This window comes from Rousettus aegyptiacus, unplaced genomic scaffold, assembly GCF_014176215.1.
Source record: "Rousettus aegyptiacus isolate mRouAeg1 unplaced genomic scaffold, mRouAeg1.p scaffold_m13_p_17, whole genome shotgun sequence".
Taxonomy (NCBI): Eukaryota; Metazoa; Chordata; class Mammalia; order Chiroptera; family Pteropodidae; genus Rousettus; species Rousettus aegyptiacus.
In genome coordinates this window covers 31263617-31278093 of record NW_023416292.1, presented here as the reverse complement: position 1 = coordinate 31278093, position 14477 = coordinate 31263617, and the positions used below count along the sequence as shown (strand labels likewise).

The 14477-nt window shown below is 43.4% G+C and overlaps 1 long non-coding RNA gene across 2 annotated transcripts in view; it reads left to right on the top strand.

Moving 5' to 3' along the window:
• Positions 1-14477, top strand: part of LOC107499832 — a 35168-nt gene that overhangs the window by 9665 nt on the left and 11026 nt on the right. For both annotated transcript variants that reach the window (XR_004955256.1, XR_004955255.1), the window contains exons 3-5: positions 123-202; positions 5683-5869; positions 6753-6823. This is a non-coding gene — a long non-coding RNA (uncharacterized LOC107499832). The remainder of the gene's footprint in view (positions 1-122; positions 203-5682; positions 5870-6752; positions 6824-14477) is intronic.

The following is a 14477-nucleotide window of genomic DNA, read 5'->3' as shown; positions in this document are numbered from 1 at the left end:
CACTTGGCCATGATACGTTACCCTTTTTATATATTGATGGATTTAATTTGCTAATGTTTTGTTAAGGATTTCTACATCTCTATTCATGAGTAGTATTGATTTGTGATTTTCTTTTCTTGTAGTGTGTTTGCCGGGTTTTGGTACTATGTATGTGTTGGCTTCCTAGAAAATGTCTAGATGCGGCTCTTTCTCCTCTGTTTCGGTAAGCGATTGAGATGTTATTACTTCTTAAATGTTTGATAGAATTCTCCATTAACACTATCTGAGCCCTAAGTGTTCTTTGTGGAAAAAAAAAAATTTAATTTCGAATTCAATTTATTTAACAGATATTCAGATCATTTCTTCTTGAGCCAACTTTCAAATATTCTATTTTTAAGGGATGTATCTGTTTCAATTTCATTGTCACGCTTATTGGCATAAAGTTGTCTATTTTAACCTCTTATTATTCTTTTAATGTCTGTAGGATTTTTTTGTTCTCCAAACTGATCATTTGCGTTTTCTCTTTATTTTTTTCCTTGTTCGACCTACCTAGAGGCTTATTAATTTTATTGATCTTTTCAAAAAATTATTTTCAGTTCTTTATTTTCTCTATTATTTGTCTGTTTTCAGTTTCATTGATTTCCATTCTTTATTTCCTTCTTTGCATTTATTTTAAGTTTAGTGTTTTTATTAATTTCTTACTGTGGAAGCTGAGACCATCGATTTTTAGCCCTTTCTTATTTTCTAAAACAAGCATTTAAAATTCTAAATTTTACTTTTAGCTTCACATTAATTGCATCCCAGAAATTTAGATATTGTGTGTTCCTATTGTCATTCAATTAAAAATATTACCTCATTTTCCTTGAGATTCTTTTATTTTTAGAAATGTATTGCTTAATTTCTAAATATTTTAATATTTTCAAGATAACTTTTTGGTTTATAATTAAGTTCCAGTGTGGTCAAGAAACATACTTTGGCAAAATATATATATAGTTTTAAATCGCACAAACTTGCCTTTATTTAATTTAATTAATTAATTAATTTTATTTTTTATGGCGACATTAGTTAACAAAATCCAATAAGTTTCAGCTGTACACTTTAACAGTAAGGCATATATATATTTACACTGTGTGTTCACTTCCCATAGCTAGATTTCTTTCTGTTGCCGCATATTTGACCCCTTTTCTCCCATCTACCTTTCCCCTCCCCCCTCCCTCCTTCCCTTTGTAACCACTAGTCCATTGTCCATGTCCATGAGTCTCTGTCCTGTTCATTTGTTGCTTTAGGTTTATATCCCACATATAAGTGATATCATGATTTTCAACTTTTTCTGTGTGGCTTATTTTGCTTAGCATGATTACTTTGTATAATTTTAATGTTATCAAAATTTACTTGGTTTTTACTATGGAAGCGAAGGTCTGCTACAGTTTTTCACAGCTCATCTGAAACTGTTTCTGTGTGGCAGTACTTGCCACATTAAAAAATAAATACAAGAATTTATAAACAAATGCCGATAATTGAAAAAAAGAAGGTTGTGCCTAAAACTTAAACTGCCCTCAAATAACTCATGGAATAATTTGAAACACATGGTTCCATACAGTTCTTAAAAGAACTCTAGGAAGATAGAATTGTTGTGAACTCTAAAAATGGAATCTGATCAATATGATTGAAATTTCTCAATTGATAGTGATACAGTAACTCCTATTCTCACTATGCTTTACAGTTTTTATGCCTTTTCTCAAAGAAGGGAAGGCATGATGTAGAATGATCCATGTGGTTTCTAGAGACCTCACTATTAACTTCAGATATTTAATAAACATAAACAAAAGAAAGAAAGAATGTAAAACCTAGAGTAAATATGAACGTCATAAGAATCTATTAAGAAAATAGATACTATCAGGAAATGTAAGGACAATGAAAATGATGCTGGTAAGAATAACAGCTAACATTTATAGAGCATTTGCTATGTAGAGGTGTGGTGGTAAACAGTTTATGCTCCCAACAACCCTAGGTCATGCCCACCTTACAGCCGAGGATACTGAGACTTAGAGAGGTTAACTGACTTGCTCAAGATCATACAGTTAAAAAGTAAAGAAGCCAGGATTTGATCACAGATATTATGGCTTTTTGAGATTCGTGAAAAAATTCTGGGAACTGTTATCTCTTATTCCCTGGGACTTGTCATAAATGAGGACCTGGGCCCTCGAGGTAAGAGATAGGATTTTACATACATGTTTGGTCTGTATTTTTCAGAAGCAGAATAAGCAAGGAGTTTTCAGTGTACACGAAGTGTTGTCAAAAGCCAGTGTGTGTGGGAGGGGGACAGGCTACGAAGGGTAAGCAGGAAATTAAAGTTTGGGCTGAAAGGGGGTAGACCAGAGCCGGGTGACAGGAATAGAACCAAATGGGGACAAGACCAAGGCGGAAGCCAGAAGGCAACTTAATCTAGGCCATCCACGTGCCAGGCACCGTGCATGGCATTTTTAAAACCATTATACCCTGTGATCTTCACAATGCTGAGGTAATTGCTACAGTCCCTCCCTTACAGATTGGCCACATATACAGTATATAATGGAATTTGGTGGACTTGGAATGCCAAGATCCTAACCATTGTTTCTTTCCCATGGTGCGATGTTTTGGATCAGGCTCTGACATGGGAGATGGGATGGGGGACATTTGGGACTCTAGTGACTGAGACAGAGTCCCCTTGGTAAGCCGCTGCCATTGCAAGCTGGCTTGTGGTGATCCATCTAGCTTTCTGTTTATACTGCCCTCAGGGCTTCTAAGAGGCATATGGACTCTGAAGACAAAGAAAACAGAGTTTTTAGTTATGTTTTGTAAAGGACAAAAAATACGTCCATTGCTTGAGAAAGGTATTGCCATTGGCATCATATAAACAGATGACAGAAAGAAAATAGGTTCTTTCAGCATTTATATTTCTCCATATTCCCTATTGGGGTTAGAAAGGCAAGATTCCACAGATACTGGTGACAGGAAGCGGAAGCCCAAGGCCGAAGGGGAGGTTCTAAAGGATCCCTCGGGACCTGGGACCTGGGCAGATGGACTGTATTCCGGGAGACTCTCTGTCTGCTCCAGGAGGCGGAAGCTTCTAGGAAAAGTGCTTAGAAGCCCAGAAAATTTTTTGACCTTTTAAATAAAGGGCAGGAAGTTTGGATTCTCTCTTGTCTGGTGAGGAGGATGTTTGTTCCCAGGTGAGAAGCAAGGAGTCAGTGTTTTCCCCGACTTACACATTCTTTTCTGAGAGAGTTGCTAGACTGGTTTTCCAGGTAGTCTGTAAAAAAAAAAAAAAAAGTCTTTGGGTTGCAGCAATGCAAACAAACAAAGTTTCCGTCCTTGAAGATGAGATGTACCTCTGGGCAAGGGCCGATGGTGGCCAGGTCAGGCGGACAAGTAAATGATTGGACACAGGGTGCTAATTAATGGACGTTGCTCTAGAGAGATCTTTCACACCACAAGTTTCTGGCCTCTGTCTTGCTCTGTTCAGTATTTTTATTAATGACTTGGATAAAGACACTGATGGCCTGGTGATAAAATATGTGGGTGACACAAAACTGGACGAGATAGCCAAGCCCTGGACAGCAGAATTGCAATGCAAAAAAGGTTCGACAGACTGAAACAATGGACAAGATCTAACAAGATTATGTTTAATGGGGATAAATGTAAAGTCCTGCGCTTGGTTAAAATAAACAAGCAAATAAAATGAGTAAGTAACAGAGAGATGGGCTTTGACAGTAGCCTCTGTGAAAATGCTAGAGATGTTTCTATCAATTACAAGTTCACAATGAATCATCAGTGTACTGTGAGCTTAGATCGTAGTGGGAGTGTGAGTAGGATATAAAGGAATTGACATCTTCTCAAAGACAATAATCTATATTTGTGGTATGCTTTCTGTATGGCAAATAATTTTACGTAGATTCTCTCCTTCATTCTCACAACTAGCCCTCGAGGAGCTATTTCCCCATTTCACAGAAACTGAAGCTCAGAGAGATTGATTAACTTGTCCAAAGTCACGTACTAGTGCCAGGATATGGCCACAGTATTCTAACCACGCCGCGGGCTAAACCACCATTCCAGGCCGCCTGTGGGCTTTTTGGCTCAGACCTAGAGAATTGTGGCAGGTTTTCATGTATCAGTTCACTTTATAAAAGAGAGCATTTTATAAGCTCAAGGCACTGAGGACTTGAAATCATGTCACGTGTGGAATGGGAAAAGGTCTGGGGCTAGGCCATCGGGGTAGGGAGGAGATGTGGGGAGCGGGGAGGGTGGGCGTTACAGCCTTGTCTTCACCTGTGTAACAGACTGAGATTGCTCCTGTCTGGGGTCCTGGAGCGCAGAGCCATGGCCAATGGGGTGAAGATACAGACTCGAGTTTAGGTTGAAACAAGCATGAAGTGTCTAGAAAGCCGAGTGCTCTGACAGCGGACCTCAGGAGTGAGGGTCACCAGATGGCATCAAGCACAGGCACATTGACACTTGTCGGCGACTTTTGCATTCTCATCCGCTCAGGGGTTCTGTGCTTCTGCAGAGTTCCTGACACCTGGACTGTAGACTCCAGGCATTCGTAGGCACAGGGGAGATTCCTGGGGTTTTCAATTTATTGCATTTCGACAATGAACATCGATAACCGGCCCCCCTTCAGGGAGCTGCTTTTTAAAACAAACAAACAAACAAACAAAAACAACAACAACAAAAACTTGTATTCCTTAGGAATTTTTGAAATATGTGCTACTTTCTACCCATAGCAAAAGCGCCTAGATGTCTGCCTCAGATCCCCGGTGGACGGATTTAAGAACGAACAAGGAAATAAACATACACAACACTCTGTGCTCCGGGGGCGTCTCTGACCTCTCACATAATGTCAAACTGATCAGATGCCGCGTTTTGATACCATCAGGATTTTATGTATCTCCAGCAGCCCTTCGCTCCATCTCCCCATCCCGAAGTGGTTATTTCTAAATTATTTCCTCTATTTCCTCTATTCTGCTGTGACCTGGTGAAAGAGAGAATTATTACATTAATAGTTAGAATTATAAGGAGAAGAAGAGTAAATGTATTCTAAACAAGAAACTGAATACCTCTGCTATCAGTAAATTACTTCATAGACCTGTGACACAGGGACTTTGGTACGTCCATGTGATTGCTTAGAGACCTCCCTCTCCCCGCCCTGCCAAAATTCTGAAGTATTTTTTATCTTTGTTCTGGATGATTAGGATTTGTGGACCTGTAGCCCTGTATATAAAATGTTTTTAAAATATGGCCTCCCATATAAGAGAAGCAACAACAGCCCCGCGGTGAGGCCAACATTCCGCCATGCACGTCGCTGGCTAATCCATCAGCACGGCCCCTATCACTCACCCGGCGGTGGAGAAAGCAGTCTCTGTCCAGTATAATGAGACCGTGTCAGGCATCGTAGGTAAATGCGCTTGGGCCTGCACGCAACACTTTCATGCTGCAGTCGCATTTTCCTAGAGAGCCCACCCATCTTGATCATGCCTGCCAGGGAAGAAATTCTCCTTCCTCCTCCTTTCCTCCAACATGTATTTCCCCTGTATCATTTAAACATATTAAATCACTGTTAGCACGACGAGTGGGCATCCTGTTAGCATAAGATCTAATCAGAGTGAGTCCGCTGGTCTCCAAAGGCTTTATTCTTTTTGTCTCTTTCCTCTGTTTTCTTGTTAGACTGAAGAGCCTTTTTTGACATCCTCATTTGTTCTGCTGTGTAATAGCATGGGATTTTTTCAAGCTGTCGACATCTGCTCCACTCTAGAGAGCTGCAGAACTGAGCCAGCAAAGCAATAATAATTATGCCCGAATGGACTGCACAGGATGCAGGAGATAAGAAGGAAGACAAGGAAAAATACATCCGGTACAGTGGCGTTCTAACCTCTGGGTGCACGTGTTTGTGTGTGTGTGCATGTGCTGAGGCCCCACACAGGTGTGTGTGCTGTGGACACAAATTATAATCCTGAGAGTAGAGGACTGGGAACCCATCAGGCTCCAAACCCTCCAGATCCCACCTTGCTGCTCCCCCCAGAGGTCATGGTCAGTGTGGGTGCTGCTGTCTACAGGCGCAGCAGTGGTTTGCAGGGTGTTGGCGAGAAGGACTCTTTTCCTCCTGTCTCCTCCCCTTATACACGGCTGGGCCAGGAAGGCTGCAGACGTGTCTTCTTTCCTGGAACTACTCTGGGATAAATTAGTCTTGTTGGGAAGAGGCTGTAAGCCTCTTCCTGATTGTCAAGATACTAGTTAAAGAGTTGGTCTGCTGGCCTACTAATATTAAAAACAGCGGCTGGTATCCGTGAATGCTTAGTATTTGACTGGCACTGTGTAAACCCTTCGTGTGCAGTATCTTCTTCACCCATAAAGAACTCTACGCGGTGGGCATTGCCATTATCCCATTTGCAAATGACAAGATTAGGACACGGAGTGGTCCCACGGCTAACACTGGGTGGCTTCTGGAATTGACCCTAGGTTCCTGTGACCCAACTACGCACATGCTCAGCTGCTAGGCCATATTCCCAGAGGCCTTGCTTGTACATTAACAGAGACTAATGTTTCAAGGCGGTGGTTACACAAGAACAAAAGAACAGGCCACGACAGTCGTGTGATTCTTTAGCCAAGCAACCAGGCTGCTCGGCGACACTGGGTCAGTTCCATAACTGGTCAGTTTAATGAAGAAACAAATAAAACAAACCCCCAAAACCCAGAGAGCCCGCTTTTTAAAATCGAGTTAACTCATTATTCTGCAGAATCCAGGAATCCTGCCGAGGCCGTGTCTTGAGGTCGTCAGGACCCAGGACGAGCGAGCCCTGCATCTCGGGTGAGTGTCCGGGCCCCGCTTCGTTCTGAAGCCAATAGCGCCGAGGACGGACTGGCCCCCAGCGAAGGCGGGAGACGGGCGAGGCCCGCCAGGGCAGGGCGCAGCCTGCTTGCCCGCACCACCTACCGCCCCAGCCTGACCCCCACTTCCGCTCCAGAGCTCGTCCGGTGATGTCTCCCGACGTCCTTTACCCCTCAGACCCCTCTCCTGGGAAGGCCCAGGTGACTCATTTACACTGAAGCGACCCCTCCAAAAAGATTCGTTTTAACTAGGAAGAATGCCTTAATCGGGCCAATGGAACACATCTCCAGTAGTGGAATTTTCAGGCTTCCCCAGAGAACAGGGTGGGGGTACGTCACCGTGGCAATTTTATCATCACACTCCATTGGAAAAGGAAGGGGCCTTTTCCCATCCACTTCCATGACTGGATGGGAGCCGCGCGGAGTGAAGAGAAGGGTGCAGAACTTCACGCCAGGGTCTCGCTCAAGTACGGGAGTCATGGGACTGGCGTGGGGTGGCACTTCACCAAGTCAGCCTTGTTTGGTGTGAAGCACAGCACTCGGCGCCATTTCAGGGAGGAAAGAGAGGAAAAGACCGACCGAAGCAATTAAAGCGTATGCAGAAAAAAAGACAAGAAGGGACGACTCTTGAGAAGGAGGAAAAAACCTAGCGCTAGATAGGAAAGAAATAAAAAAAGTCACATGCGACACTGTCCGCAGGCAGCTGTGTGCGGAGAAGTCGCCCACAGGAGGAGTGGGCAGCCAGCGAGGTGGAAAATGCCGGCGCAGTAACGCGGCGAGGAGAGCTGGGCTGGTTTGGAGCACAGCCGGGCCCGAGAAGCAGCGCGTCCCTCTGCGCACGTGCCGTCAGGCCCAAGTCGGGCCGGGAGGAGCATCGGTAGCCCGAGGATACAGGAATGGTCGCGCCACATTCAGATGGCCGCTCCTGTGACCACAGGTCATCATTCGGGAGAAACGCACTCAGCCAGCGAGGGCTCAGTGCGATGGGGCGCCACATCGTCTTTTTGGCTTTCGGGTTTGCGTGCAGTACAATTTCTTCCACCTCTGCAGAGAGTTGTAAGCTGTACGAAAGTGCTCAACGACAATTTCGGGATTCACAGGGTCTCCGTTCAGTTGTTTGGATCTGCGGTTGACCTTCCCAGGTGAGGTGGAACGAGGCGCCCAGAGCCCCTCAGCGAGGAAGCTCCGAGATCCTGGAGAGGCGAGTGGGAACGAGGCTGCTGCAGCCTTCACTGGGGGAGGCACAGTGTGGGCCCTGAGAGCACCCCTTGCGTCAGGGCCACCAGTACCTGCCTGTGGCCTGTTAGGAACCGGGCGGTGCAGCAGGAGGTGAGAGGCGGGCTGCTGAGCAAAGCTTCATCTGCATTCGCAGCCACTCCCCAGCGCCAGCATCACCAGCTCTGCTCCGCCTCCATCATCAGGCATTAAATTCTCATGGGCGCACCTGTCTCTGGTGCCAAAAAGGTTGGGGACCGCTGCCTTGTAGACAAAGGCCACTATCTGGCTCAAATCCATCCAGATCAGCAAATCCGCCTGCTGTAGTTCTGTGGGAAGGGCTGCGCTTGATTTAATTAATACTTTGTTTGCCTAATTCTCCTCAGGAAGAACTATTAACACATCAAAAAACGTTAAAAGTATCCTTAGTAAAAATAGAGTAAATAGAAACCTAGTTTATCACTTTTCAGTTTCAGCAAACCTCACTGATATGCTAAAGTTTCTCAGTGAGGCGCCCTATTTAGGCCAAGAGCCAGTCAAGTGGGAAAAGTGAACACAGACCCAATCTGTGAACTAATTGATGGTAAAAGCCAAAATAATTTCTATAATGATATATATTTTTTAATTTCTAAAAAGCTGAAAATGCCAGAGGCATGTGTGTGAATTTTCCTTCCTCCCTCTTCCCGTTTAAAAGCTTTTGGAGAGAGACTGCTGGGCTGATGGCACTTTTGTCTGTGTCTCAAGGGGGTACTTTATTAAAATGTTTTTAGAACACTAATTTTTCTAACACCCCAGAGAGAGAAGGTGGGTCATATACATAAAATTAAGGATTTCCGTTACAGCCCGTTTCTGTCCCAACTCTCAGAGAGTAGAGAGGGGAGAACAGCAAATCTCAAAACATTGGGAGCCACTTGAGGTTTGGTTTAAGAAAGAAAATGCCTCTGAAGAGGGGAGGAAGAGAAGCAGAGGGTATGACCAAGCCCCTCAGCAGCTCAAGACACCCAAGGTACAGGTGAAACCAAATAACCGACGATCCTATTGTACACATTGTGCTGAAATTGGGAAAAGTTCTTTCCGCGTGACAAGTTCGCCCGATAAGATCTAGCCAGGCTTTCCATGGAATCGACAGCAGGTAAAGCCTGTGAATATTTTCAAAAACTAAAATTTAACTACTTTAGCTGCCAAAAAAAAAAAAAAAAGTCTCGTAGTCATATATGTCACACATCCAGCCTTTTCTTCTTAAGGCAAAAGACACTGAACGTAGTTTTAGCATCTTCGTCATGGTCGTCACCTGGCACGAATGAGTCTTATTCCTTGGAAACTGAAGGAATAAGTTCAGAAATTAATGAAGTGTCACTGGGGCAGCTAGGATGACTTCTAAAGTAGAAGGGGCCTGTTGCCATTCGCCTCCCCAGCATCTTTTCCTGTTTCCTTCTGCCTGTCAGGACTCTGGCTCTGTCCGGCATGTCCTCCTTCGCCAGGAAGTCTATGTGCCTCAGAAGAAGTGGATCCAAACCCAGCTTCCCACCTCCACTAGCTCCAGGGGCGGGGGGTCTGCTCTGACCAGGGGTAATCTCAACCCCTTACCAGCGATGGCTTAGAAATGACCATGTGACCCTTTGGGCCAACGAAGTAAAAGTCGAGGATTTCTGGGAGCCTCTGGGGAAAATATCCTTGTTCTTCAGAGACTGCTGTGGAAAGAGTGTCTCTGAATGTCACTCTTCTTGGATGCGAGGCCAGCTGCTACAGCCGTCTGTCTTGCCGCCAGGCTGAGGATGAGGTTGCAGGTGGGAAGAGGGCGGAGGAAAGAGAACTGCCCGGAAATGGAGCGGGAGCCACAAGACCCATCTGCCTCAAAGCCTCAAGTATATCTGGACTTGGGTTTTGTGGGCTGTACTGCATCCTATTTTGCAAGCCAGTTTGAATTTTCTGTTGCTTGTAAATAAAGGAATCTAAATTAAAACAAGTCAAAAATTAAAATCTACATAGTACTAAGGGCAAAGACAAAACATTGTGCCTGTAGAGTGTAATGTTGACTAATGGATTAAAAGAAAAGGTAACTGGATTGTCATATAACCAAGATGTCTTCTACAGTGCAAACTACTAAGTTATGAATAATTCAGCACTGAACCTAAAACATTGTCATCACTCGGGAGAGTTTGATTCTGACTAGGTAAAACCTAAAGTTTTAATAACAGATCTCTACTAGGCCGTTCTCAACCTTATCATAATACCTGTTGAAGAGAATGAAGCTTCAAACCTCAAGATGCTCTTGCTGGAAGACTGTTCCAGAGGTTCTGACAATAATACAGTTCCCATTAGAAGGGCATGGGCTGGATGAAGGTCATCATTTTGGGGGCCAGGTAAGGCAAGTGGAACTGGAAATAAATCAGTTTAGGCTTAGTAGGATGTCTTTATGTGATTCCCAGTCATTCGCGTGTATAATTATTTCTAGCTATTCTGAGGTAGGAGTGGCCTTCCTGAATAGTCCTACAGCCCACTGTGGAAATGCAACTGATGTCATAATGTAAAGTGGCAGATCTAAATGTCGTATCACAATATGAATGTATACTATGGCCTTAGTGAGGGGGAGAGAAAGGTTTGCAATGGAGCCAGAAGCTAGTCTGTGGAAAATTCTTTCTAATCAACTGTAACCCAAGAATTCGATTTCCATTGACACCTAGTCAAAGTGAAGTTCCCTCCTACCAGGAATACACATGAAGATGCAGTGTATAATTTTGTGTTTTTGCAACATACAGTAAAATTACGTTTCACATATTTTTTAAAAAGTCAATAGAAATTATTCTGACATCTAAAAGTGAATTGTACCCCAAAACAATTAGGTCATCCAAAAGTAGTAAATCATTGAGATCAATTGCTAATAGAAAATAATAAATAGGCCCTTAAATTATTTAATGGTCCAATCAATGAAGAAAAGTGAGTTATATGAACATATCTGAAGAATATTTAAATGTCTGTCATTTAATAGGAATATTTATTTGGCAAAAATTGTGTAACTCCTAATACACCACTACTGTAAAGATGTTGACTAGTTAGTTTACAGTGAGCACCATCAATTCAAAACATTTAAAGTTAGGCACTAAACAACAAAAACTGGAAATGCTCTGAAATATTAGAACTCAAATGTGACAAACTTTGTTGAAGTTTCCAAAAATTGATCATAATCCTAAACACTTATGTGATGGTACTAATAATAGGTTGTGAAGTAAACAAAAACTTTTCTAAATTATTAATAAACAAATTTGATTAACCACGCTACAGGAAAGACTAATTTATCTTTAGATTCCCTAGATAGAAAACATTATAAAATCTTTGCCATAGGAAGAAATAATCCAAGAGTATGGAGCAAAAAAAAAAAAAAAAAAAAAAATTATGTAGTTAAGTAAAAACGATTTCTTCCAATTAAGAAATAAGAATGTCTCGTAACAGAGCAAGAATCGTTTCACAAACCTGGTCATCAAACATAGTGCAAACAAGCAGACAGCGTTTCACCTTGCGCTGGCAGATGGGAGGGAATGAGAGGCCCACCCTCAGCAGTTGAAGCCCAGGGCGCTCTCTGAACATTGGGGGGCTGGAGTTCGCATCAGTACAGCTGTTTGGGGACCAAGTTAAAAGTAGACCCCAAAATATTTGTTTGAAAGTATTTGCCCTGCACTTAACGTTAAACATATGCCTAATCTATGACCAAGTAATTCCACTTCTAATTTACATTAAAAAAAAAAATCTATTCTTCAAAAGAGGTACAAGAATGTTCATAGCAACTTTATTCGTAATAGTCTAAATGTCCATCACAGTAAAGCGACTCACAAACTGTAGTGTTTTCAAGAAACAGAATACTACACAGCAACAAAAAGAATGAAGTAATGCTATACACTACAGCGTGGGTGAAAGAAGCCAGGAAAAAAGTAAATGGACACTCTATCATTCCTTTTATATGAAGTTCAAGAACACGGGGTGGGTATTAACTATGCAGTGGCGTTGAAAAAGCTTTCCGAGGCACTGCAAATGTTAAAACCTGGGTCAGGGTAGGGATATACAGTTGTATATACATATATAAGATTCAGCTAGCTGTATACGTAAGATTTACTCACTTGATGTATATATGTTATATCTCAATTTAAAAGTTTTAGGAAAACATACCCTTTGGTTTAGCAATTACGCTTTCCTCCTAAAGGAAAATTCAGAGGAGTACAAAAAAGATCGACATACAGGAGCCATTACCACAGGATTATTTATAGTAACAAAAATCTGGAAGTAAATCAGTTCAATAATAAGGAAGTAGTTAAATAAATTATGATGCCTTCAAATAGAATGCTGTGTAGTCATTAAAGAAGATGAAATAGAAGAAAAATTAAAAACATGGAGAGGTGTTCCTAATATATTGTTGTAAAAAGGCAGGTTAACCAGGCAGTATTTCAAGTTGAACACCCCGCGTGTCAGACACATCACAAGCACTTCATAAATATCAGCTGGGACGCTGGCTGAGGCTCCCGTTACCAGCACCGACTTAACCGTCTGTTTACCTGGGGTCGCCTGCTGCTGACCTGTTAACGCCTGCTCTTTAAGGGATAACAGGACACTGCTGGAGATGGGGTGGCACCTTTCAGAGGAACCAATGCCTCCTCCGGTCCTCTGAAAGGCCGCGGGGACGACCCTGTCTGACCAAGGCCTTTCCTTCTGACAGCCAGGTCTCGGGATTCTTTTGCAGAGGCATCAGACACCGACCGCTAGGGAGAGCCGCACGCCCAAGCCCGTGAGTGTCCCTCCGAGAGGCGCGGGCCCTGTGGCGTGCGGAGACCCTTGCCCGCGCGTGGGCGGTTAGGAAGGAGCCGCTTTGCTTTCTTTGTCAGGTTTTCTGCATGCCCGCCCCCCCCGCCCCCCCCCCCCGCCCACTACGGAGGTGCCCTGCGCGGTGGGGTTTCAGGTTCGTTTTTGCATCTCGCCTCCTCTTCCCCTTCTTCTGCTTTCCTTGTGTTCTGTTTCTACTCCCACCCTCTCCCAAACCGTCCCTTTCCAGAGCCGCTCGGTGCCGCCTCCTCCCTGCGCGGATCCGCCCGGCCTCCCCGTCCCTCTCCCCTCCTTCCTCCCCTCCGCTCTCCTCCTTTGCGTCTCTCTTGAGACAGGTCTAGTGGCCTGGTTGCCATCTGCTGCCTTCTTTTTTTTTTTTTTTTTTTTTTTATGAGGTTGAGATCAGATGGCATCTAATCGATCGTCATGGTCTCCATGGTTACCAGGGTGACAGAGCACTTGGGAGAGACACATTCTCCAGCCTGGGGCTGTCAGACCCTCCCTGAGAGGGGGAAAGAAAAGAAAACCTCTTCCATCACGTTTACACATTTACATCTTTCTCAAATGCAGCGGAATACAGGCCCTGTTTATGTTTAACACAGCTACTTACCTAGCGGCTTGAGGCCGGGGAGTGCAGAGTGACATTTTTCTATCAAAAAAACAAAAACAAAAACAAAAACAAAAAAAACAAAAAACAAGCACAAGGACAGAAGTAAATACACAGACCATCTTTTTTCATATTTTTATATTATATGTTTTTTTTAAAATATATAATGCCTTTTTAACCTTCGGGCATTAATTTATTAATTTTCTTGAGACGTTATTCTTTCAGTAAATTCCAGAGCAGTTCTAAAGCTGACAATTGACCACCGTAGGCTTCAGAAACAGAAGCAGCCCCTTATCAAGCTACCGGCACCTTAAACTTTGGTTAGGTTCCTTGTGACTTGTTCTTTGTAGCACACAGAATCGTTTTGCCCACGAAGAACAGTCACGCGTGGTGACATGCGAACAAAATAAGCCTCCTTCATGCAAAAAAGGGCCAGGGCATGACTGGTCTGTAATGCTTTAATGCACAGGGACCTGCCAGGCCAGGCCTTATTATAATAAAATATGACGACGCTGACAGCCGAGGTCTGGCTGGAAGAGACATAAGGTCTTGGTAATAAGGATGTATAACTAATGGAACAAAGGTGAGAGTTTTTGAGAAACTCAGAGAAAGGAAACAACCAATCATCATATCATTAAACAATGTTAAAGCTGCAGATGGAGTGCTGTCCTTGGTTCATTCGCACGCCTGTAATGTTAGATGCCGGTGACTTGGGGCTACAGGCTTTTTTTTTTTTTTTTTTGCCTCTCCTTGGCAGTGTTTCATGCTTCATAACACTTATTAGAAATTCTGTTCTTTTATATCTTTGTCAAAGAAAACCAAACTGAAAATTATGGCACAGGTAGGTAATCACTTTTCATTGAAAGAAAAAATTGTCACCCCAACTGGTGGGCAGAGCTTCCTGTCTCCTCCCCCCCCCCTTTGTCTCTGCTGTCCTTTCCGGCCTCCTTCCTCTCCTCCCGTACAGTAACTTGGTAGGATTCAGACATATTCATCTGCAGTG